General features: G+C 46.1%; 1 protein-coding gene across 17 annotated transcripts in view; it reads left to right on the top strand.

Annotated features, from left to right (window-relative positions):
- The first annotated feature begins 4,820 nt into the window (after nt 1-4,820).
- The window catches only part of LOC308194362 (uncharacterized protein), a 230,823-nt gene continuing 226,213 nt past the window's right edge, over nt 4,821-9,430 (top strand). For 15 of the 17 annotated variants that reach the window (XR_013950465.1, XR_013950466.1, XR_013950467.1 and 12 more), the window contains exon 1: nt 4,904-5,035. The gene's annotated coding sequence lies outside the window, so the exon portion shown is untranslated. Of the gene's footprint in view, nt 5,036-9,430 lie in introns of all 17 variants that reach the window. The other 2 variants (XM_080590232.1, XM_080590231.1) reach the window with 1 other exon arrangement.

The following is a 9,430-nucleotide window of genomic DNA, read 5'->3' as shown; positions in this document are numbered from 1 at the left end:
AAGATTGTGAGTAGTCAGATGTTGAAAGACGCTCAGCCTCCAGTAGAAAGTTTAATGTCAGGGGAAATGAGTACTCTGAACAAGCCTCAGTTATCTGATAATGTGAGAGAAGCTTCAAGATGTTTATAAAACAAAAACAAAAACCATAAAGCAGCACTGGCCTATTAACTACTGTGCAAACAATGAAAAGTCTTCAGAAATACAAACCACCTAAAGGCTGGCTAACTGTTTTCAGAAGTGGCTGTAGTGTTATTAGAGCTAAATATATAGACAATAAACATTTAAAATAAACAACCAACAAAATAAACAGTCAAACAAAAAAAACAAACAAAAAACTAAAACTACAAAAAAAAATAATCTCTGCAAATCCAGTCCATTGGAGTTTGAGCTTAGCCCACAATAGCCTCCCGGACTCACGATGTTTAAAGTAACTTGGGGTGACTGTATGTACGTTGCATGGACTAGTTTGTATTCTTTTAGAGTTAATTCTCTTATGGCATGCTCTTAAAAAAAAAAAAGTACTGGGATTTAGGACTTAGTTTGGAGGTGTTTGGGGAGCCAATTCTTACGTGTAAATTACAAGTTTAACAAGCTAATTAAAAGTAGATGTATGTATTACATAAAAATAGAGATGCTTCAAACTCATTTTCTCACAGTATCACAGATTTCTAGGTTGGAAGAGACCTCAAGATCATCGAGTCCAACCTCCGACCTAACACTAAGTACTCCACTAAACCATATCGCTAAGCTCTACATCTAAACGTCTTTTAAAGACCTCCAGGGATGGTGACTCCACCACCTCCCTGGGCAGCCCGTTCCAATGCTTAATAACCCTTTCGGTAAAGAAGTACTTCCTAACATCCAACCTAAAACTCCCCTGTCGCAACTTTCGCCCATTCCCCCTCGTCCTGTCACCAGGCACGTAGGAGAACAGACCAACCCCCACCTCTTTACAGCCTCCTTTAAGGTAACTGTAGAGAGCGATAAGGTCGCCCCTGAGCCTCCTCTTCTCCAGGCTGAACAAGCCCAGCTCCCTCAGCCGCTCCTCGTAAGACTTGTTCTCCAGACCCCTCACCAGCTTGGTCGCCCTTCTCTGGACTCGCTCGAGCATGTCCATGTCCTTCCTGTAGCGAGGGGCCCAAAACTGAACACAGTACTCGAGGTGCGGCCTCACCAGAGCCGAGTACAGGGGCACAATCACTTCCCTCGACCTGCTGGCCACACTGCTTCTTATGCAGGCCAGGATGCTGTTGGCCTTCTTGGCCACCTGGGCACACTGCTGGCTCATATTCAGCCGACTATCAACCAATACTCCCAGGTCCCTCTCGGCCAGGCAGCTTTCCAGCCACTCATCTCCCAGCCTGGAGCTCTGCTTGGGGTTGTTGCGCCCCAGGTGCAGGACCCGGCACTTGGCCTTGTTGAACTTCATACAGTTGACCTCAGCCCATCGCTCCAGCCTATCCAGATCCTCCTGCAGAGCCTTCCTGCCCTCGAGCAGATCGACACACGCACTTAGCTCGGTGTCATCTGCAAACTTACTGAGGGTGCACTGGACGCCCTCATCCAGATCATCGATAAAGATATTAAAGAGGACCGGCCCCAGTACCGAGCCCTGGGGGACACCACTAGTGACCGGCCTCCAACCAGATTTGACTCCATTCACCACAACTCTCTGGGCCCGGCTGTCCAGCCAGTTTCTAACCCAGCAAAGCGTACGCCAGTCCAAGCCCCGAGCAGCCAGTTTCTTGAGGAGAATGTTGTGGGGAACTGTGTCAAAAGCCTTACTGAGGTCAAGGTAAACCACATCCACAGCCTTTCCCTCATCCACCAAGCGCGTCACTTTGTCATAGAAGGAGATCAGGTTTGTCAAGCAGGACCTGCCTTTCATAAACCCATGCTGACTGGGCCTGATCGCCTGCTTGCCCTGCAAGTGCCGCGTGATGACCCTCAAGATAATCTGCTCCATGAGCTTCCCTGGCACTGAGGTCAAACTGACGGGCCTATAGTTCCCCAGGTCTGCCCTGCGGCCCTTCTTATAGATGGGCATCACATTGGCTAGCCGCCAGTCAACTGGGACCTCCCCCGATAGCCAGGACTGCCGATAAATGATGGAAAGCGGCTCAGCCAGCTCCTCCGCCAGTTCTTTCAGTACCCTCGGGTGCATCCCATCCGGCCCCATCGACTTGCGCACATCCAAGCTCCGTAGCAGGTCGCCAACCATTTCCTCATGGATAGCGAAGGCCACGTCCTGCTCCCCATCCCCTTCCACCAGCTCAAGGCACTGGGTATCCAGAGAACAACCGGTATTGCCGCTAAAGACTGAGGCAAAGGCGGCATTAAGCACCTCAGCCTTTTCCTCATCCTTAGTAACTAGGTTTCCCCTCGCATCCAGTAAAGGATGGAGATTCTCCTTAGTCCTCCGTTTCGCGTTGATATATTTGTAAAAGGATTTTTTGTTGTCTTTTAACGGCAGTAGCCAGGTTGAGCTCCAGATGAGCTTTGGCCTTTCTAATTTTCTCCCTGCACAGCCTCGCTACATCCTTGTAGTCCTCCTCAGTGGCCCGCCCTTTTTTCCAAAGATTATAAACCCTCTTTTTTCTGCTAAGCACAAGCCGCAACTCTCTGTTGACCCAGGCCGGTCTTCCTCCACACCGGCTCGTCTTTGGACACGTGGGGACGGACCGCTCCTGTGCCATCACGATTTCCTTCTTGAGGAGCGCCCAGCCTTCCTGGACTCCTCTGCCCTTCAGAACCGCCTCCCAAGGGACTCGGCCAACCAGCGTCCTGAGCAGCTCAAAGTCAGCCCTCCGGAAGTCCAATACAGCAGTTTTACTGGTCCCCTTCCTGGCCTCGCCAAGAATAGAGAACTCTACCATTTCGTGGTCACTCTGCCCAAGACAGTTTCCGACCACCACATCTCCCACCAGTCCTTCTCTGTTTGTGAAGAGAAGGTCTAGCGGGGCACCACCCCTGGTAGGTTCGCTGACCAGCTGCGTCAGGAAGCTATCTCCCACGCTCTCCAGAAACCTCCTAGACTGCTTTCTCTGTGCCGTGTTGTGTTTCCAGGATATGTCCGGGAAGTTGAAGTCCCCCACGAGGACCAGCGCCGACGATTTTGCAACTTCTGTCAGTTGCCTATAAAACTCCTCATCTGTCTCCTCATCTTGGTTCGGCGGTCTATAACAGACCCCGACCAGGAAGTTAGCCTTGCCGGCCTTCCCGCGGATCCTAACCCACAGGGATTCAACCTTATCATTCCCAGCCTGGAGTTCCACAACATCAACATCAAAAGATTCTCTAATGTAGAGAGCCACGCCACCACCCCCTCTGTGCTGCCTGTCCCTCCTGAAGAGCCGATAGCCAGGCATTGCAGCACTCCAGTCGTGGGAGCGGTCCCACCACGTCTCCGTGATGGCAACCAAGTTGTAGCCTGCCTGCTGCACAATGGCTTCCAGCTCCTCCTGTTTGTTACCCATGCTGCGTGCATTAGTGTAGATGCACTTCAGCTGGGCCATCGCCTTCTTCCCCGGCCTAGCCATTGGTTCCCCCGGCACAGCTCCAACAAGCCTTGTTTGAGCCCCGTCCCCCTTCTTACCTAGTTTAAAGCGCTCTCTATGAGTCCCGCCAGCTCCTGGCCTAGGATCCGTTTTCCCCTTGGAGATAGGGACCCGTCTGGGGCCATCAGGCCGGGTGCCGAGTAAAGCTCCCCATGGTGAAAAAAACCAAAATTTCTGTGCTGGCACCAGCCTCTGAGCCACCTATTAACCACGTGAGCTTTCCATGTCCTCTCCGTGCCTCTCCCTTCCCCCGTAGGGATGGACGAAAACACCACCTGCACTCCCGCTCCCCCCACCAATCGTCCCAGCCCCCTATAGTCCTGTTTGATAGCCTTCAGGCTTCTCTTTTCAACATCGTCACTGCCAGCCTGGACTATCAAAAGCGGGTAATAGTCAGAGGGGCGAACCAGGTTTGGAAGCTTCCTGGTAATGTCTCTGACCCTGGCCCCAGGGAGGCAGCAGACTTCCCTATGTGTGGGGTCGGGCTGACAAATAGGGCCCTCTGTTCCCCTGAGGAGGGAGTCACCCACAACAATCACCCTTCTTTCTTTCTTGGTGGAGGCAGTCCTGAGGCGTGGAGTCAACTTCCTCACCTCAGGCATCCTCCTGGGTAGGCTTCCTACCTCATCCTCACCCACCAGTCTCTCCAGCTCCAGGGCCTCAAACCTATTGTTCAAGGGCACCTGGGAAGGCGGCACCGGAAGGGGAGGGCATCTCCTGCGAGGTCGAGCAGGGACCTGTCTCCATTCCTCCTCAACTCACAGGTCCCCTCCCTCTGCCCGATGGCGACAGGGCAGGGGGTCCACCCCCCTTTGGAGCGTCTCACCCTGGTCCCTCTCCCTCCGGTCCTGCAGGGAGGTGCTCCACCAGTCTATCTCCCGCTCGCACTCCCTGATATCCCTCAACCTCTGCACCTCCTCCTTGAGCTCCGCCACCATGCGGACCAGGTCGTCCACCTGCTCGCACCTCACGCAGGCAGTCTCTCTGCCCCCCGCCGATGCCAGCAAGAGGCTCAGACACTCCCTGCATCCGGAGACCTGAACTGCCGCATGTTTGGGCGGGCAGTCGGTCTGGGTGTGCACTGACTTCCTAGAGAAAGCACCGTGCCTGGTGGAGACCATCGCAGCCCAGCTGACGGGGGAGAGTTCCGTTAGAGGAGTTGTCCCTATGGGCGGGTGTGAGCGCTCCGCCCTTCCTGCCCGCCCTGCCTGCGCTAACTGCCGCGTCACTCCCTGTTTGCCGGACCTGGTCGCCGCGCTCCTGGTCGCTCGCGCTCCCTAAGGGCTGCCTTTGAACGGCCGGGGGGAGGAGCTGTCGCTGACGCTGCTGGCTCCGCCTACGCCTCGTCAGCCTCCCTCACGAGGGCTGCCGGTGCCTGGCGGCTCCCTCACGTAGGCTCGATGCCCGACAAATAGCCCTGCCTGTCCCGATCCCGCGCTCCGCTGCAGCACGCGTCTGCCCCGGAGCCGGTCGCCTCGGCAAGTATTCTCATAATACATCTTTGATTGTTTAATTAAGAGTGGCCTGATTTTCAGAACTGTTGATTTCTCTGTTAGTTTTGGCAAGTGATAAGCGCTTCTATTACGGAGGCTACCTGTAGGCATGGTCTTATTTGGAAATGTTGGCTGTGCTATAGAGTGGTTTTCTTTGTGTGCTTATTGCACCAGACCCTTAAGTGCATTAAATAAATGTCTTTAAAATTCACTGCTGTGACTTATGCTGTAAATTAGGTATGTAGCAGCATTTTCTCTATTTTTCTTCTGATATACAATATTTTTTGCAAAGATCAATCACATAAGTCTCGCATAATTTTCAGAATTCTTTAAAAAACTTGTTTTGGAGAGGGAAATGATGTCAGAATTACCAAATCCTATAAAGTACTTTTTCCAAATAACTAGCATCCTTACGCCTTGTCTCCCTCTGAAGCAGGTTTTAAAAATGTATGTTAATATTATATACTAATACAGTCCAAAAACTGATGTAAAACATTTTGACATGTAAAGTCAAATTCCATTAAGTTCACAGTCTTTAAAGTCAATAGACATGAGTTTGGATGTTGATACCAAACCTATGACAGACAAGTAACTGTTGAAAAGTTGCAAAAATGCAAGTGAATTAGCATAATTTCATTAATAATACATTTTAGTATGGCAGATTGTTTTTGTAGGAAGAAAGTTTACATTTAGGTTTCTTAGATGAGATTGCAGATTTATCTTCCTCAACTGGGATTGCCCATTTGAGTATAGACTGAACTACATAATAGATAAAGGTTTTGATTTGCTATTATTATGTCATCATTAAACATTCTGTCACTGAAGCTGCTTACTGTCAAAAGTATCTAAAGGTTTGTTTTATGAAAAAAAAACAAGTTTTAATATAACCATGTTAGTACAAGTTATAATGCTAATTTCTAATTAGCAGTAATAATTGCCTTAGAATGAATAGGTGATATTCACTTTGTGAAGGCTGCATCTTAAATGGTTTCCTCTTAGTTGTAGTTGACCGATGTAAGTGTCATGTTCCTGAATAGACTGGATTATGAAGTTCAAGGAATGGGGTAGAGTTATTTTTAAAAACAGGAGCTGCTGTTACGTACTAAAGGAAAGTGCCCTACATCTGTCTCTGCCAGAAAAATTCAGGCTCAGCAGTTTGATATGACACTAATTTACTTGCTGAGAGATTTAGAAAGCTTCATAAATAGCAGAACAATATGATTAGATAGTACTTCTGTTGATTCAATTACAACTGAAGTTTAAAGATACTAAATAAATAAATAAAAAATCAAACATCTTGAGCTAGAATTAAGCTTTCTTAATGGAATGGGAAAAACTCAGCAGTGATGAAAAAAAGAAATTATTTCCACTGTGATCAAGGAGGGAAAACATTTCTTAAGCTGTGATGGGTGTATTGCATCAAAATATGGAATTTTTGCTGCATGTCATTCTTGTTTGGAATCTGGATTTCATTTACATTTTTGTGAAAACTTTTTAAATGGTTTATTCTGGTTTGCACTGAATGTATGTCCTTTTGTATGGAATAGGCTATGAAATGGATCACCTCATAAATGTACCCAGAATACTGTGCAGACTCTTTTGGTAGCAGTGTATTATGCTTTTATTCCCTTTAATGTTGAACGTAAGCAGTTCTGATGTCTGTTTTTAAGCCAAGCAAGTCAGGAGTTTCAAGCTAAAGACTAGCATTCAAATCTATTTTATCTAAAATATCGTAATATTGATAATTCAGTTGTATGTTACAGATGACACCTCTGGCTACTTTCTGCATTGGACAATTCCACTCCCCACCCCTCTTAAAAAGGAGGAGGGAAAAAAAAAAGTGCCTGTATGGCCAGAGGATATGTTGTGCTTTGTCTGAAAGCTCTGGAGGCTCGATATACCAAACATCACATTCAGTATTCAGTCAGTTCAGAGTCTTTTCACTTCAGAACTGTATTTTAAATTCTGATCTCAAGATTGTCACTTTGTAAGTGATTTATGGCATATAAACTATTAGGTTCTGTCTTTTTCTTCCACTGTTGCTTCTCCGCTCTGTAAAACTACTGAAATACTCACCAGATGGGAGAGGTCATGGGGAATAGTACTGTGTGCATATTAGTGGGTAGAGAAGTTTACTTAGAAAGTAATATACACCTGTGTTCCAGCCCTAGCAGTAACAAATACTCAAGTACTAAATGATGCTTGTTCCTGCCATTTGGAGAAGTGTAAGCTTTGTCAACAGAAGAAGTGTTGAGCTTTTACTCAACCAAGTCCAGTTACTTTTTTCTGTTCCTAACCAATAAAAATTCAGTTTGACCAGTGATGGTGCTGGAAAGGGTCATGTTTGATACACAAGTTTAAGCTGATAGCTTCCGAGTGAACATGAAGCTGGATGAAAAATAGTCTGGTGAATTGCTAACATTTGTGTCCTACTTAAGATTTTTTTCATTTTTCTTATTATTTCTGGAGAGGGAGAACTGAAAGGAAAGTAGGTTGGGCTATTTACTTGTTTTTACACTTTTTTTCTTCCATTCCTGTATTCTTTATAATTTGAGTCATTATGGAATTTCTTGGCTAGGAATGATTGAGCTAAATGATACAAAAGGCTTTTGTAGGCTTTTTCTATTGCAAGTTTCCATAAAAGCAGAAGTGCATTGACATTCTTCTTTTCAAGTGTGTCTAACTGATAAATACTCTGAGTAACTATTTCTGTGGGATGGGGAGGACTTCCTTTAAGAATACAGACTAATGAACATAGATTTAAGAAAAGAAGAATAGAGGTGCTGTGTTTGAAAGTAGGACTTTTAAAGGATGAATAAAACTTCTATTTATATATTTATGCTTAGCAAAGTTTATGCTATTAACTTGACACTCTCATTGCACAAATAAAAGTCACTTATTGCACAAATATATCACATTATTGGGATAATAAAGGAATAAAACTAGTATATTTACAAAGGGGTAGGAAGTTTTTTGTGGGAACCTCTTGATGGCATATGTAGGTAAGTAGAGAGAGACAACTCTTATTTGCAAATATGTTCGTATGTGCTTTGAAGTGATTTGAAGTTGAGTTGAACCTAGTATTTGCTGGGTGTTGACAGACTGTTATCTGCCATTGCTATTGTAAGGATTATTCTTAGCAGTGCCTCCCTGTGCCATGATGATGAGCCTCAGACTGAGCCACTGGAGGGGGGGAAACTCCTCTTTTGAGTCGCAGATTTGTGATCTTGCGCCTCACTGCTCTGAGGGTTTACTGCAAGTGGTAAGCAGTAAAATCATTATGGAGCAGCACAGATAAACACAGATAAACTTGCTGAGGCTATCGAGACTGAGCAGCTCTTGCATGCTGGCAGGGGATTACTTAACTAGCAACAGACCTGTGATAGTTTGTGCTGGAAAAGCTCTCTGGAAATCTCCAGCACACAGAGCCCTTCAAGCCTGCACAATGAGCTATGATTGCCGTATAACCGTCGTTAGAGAGTAAGTGTCCAATTACCTTGACGGCTGCTCAGAGTGGTCAGAGAATGACCAGGCCTCGTCTGTTATGGAAACCACCTGAGAGAGAATTCACAGTATCATTACTGTTGATCATGCTGATTTCCAAAACTGCTGTTCTACTGAGCTTTCCTTTTTGTGTCTGAAGTAGAGTCAGTATTTAAATGTGATCAGACTTAGCATTTGAAAATGGGGAACTACTTCTCCTGAGGGGGGTCTAGATGGTGTAATTTAGTCCTCTGTTTTCCAGTTGGATCCCTAGCGGGATGGTGGTACCAGTGGTCAGGAGCATCTAACACTGAACTTCTGTGTAGGCTCTGGAGATTAGTGCATAGGGGTTAATGCAGTTGGAATTGAGTGCATGGAAAAGTTGTTTTTTTTTTTTTTGAGGGGAGGTATAGGCAGGCTGAAGACCTTCCACCTGGTGAAGTCCTTACTCTGAGACTGACTGTATTTCAATCAGTGAAATTTTTTATCAACTTTAAACTGTCTGTGGCTTCCTAAGCGAATTCAGCAACAAAATCCTATGAGAGCTGGGTAAATCACCAGTACAAAGCTACCCGTGGTTCTGTCAGGAAATGAATTAATGAAAGAAGCTTGAATAAACTTACTTCAAAAGCTGAACAGTTTCATGCTTTACAAGCTCGCAAAGATAACACCAGTCCTCATTCTACAGGAGGTGGTCTTTTGCTATTTGCTTGGGTAGAAGTGTTTAAATTTCAGTAGGGTTGCAGAGAGCATGGAACCAGGATCTGTGGTGTGAATTAGATGATACTACTTAATAAGAATAACAAAGCTGGTATTTTATCATAACTGGTTTAACACAATTCAGTCCAACTGCTTGCAGAGCAAATGGTATTTGTCTGCTCTAGTTGTGTGTTAACA

This window comes from Anser brachyrhynchus (assembly GCF_964034855.1).
Source record: "Anser brachyrhynchus genome assembly, chromosome: 4".
NCBI lineage: Eukaryota > Metazoa > Chordata > Aves > Anseriformes > Anatidae > Anser > Anser brachyrhynchus.
Note: the sequence above shows the minus strand (reverse complement) of the source record. Positions and strands in the feature narration are given on the sequence as shown.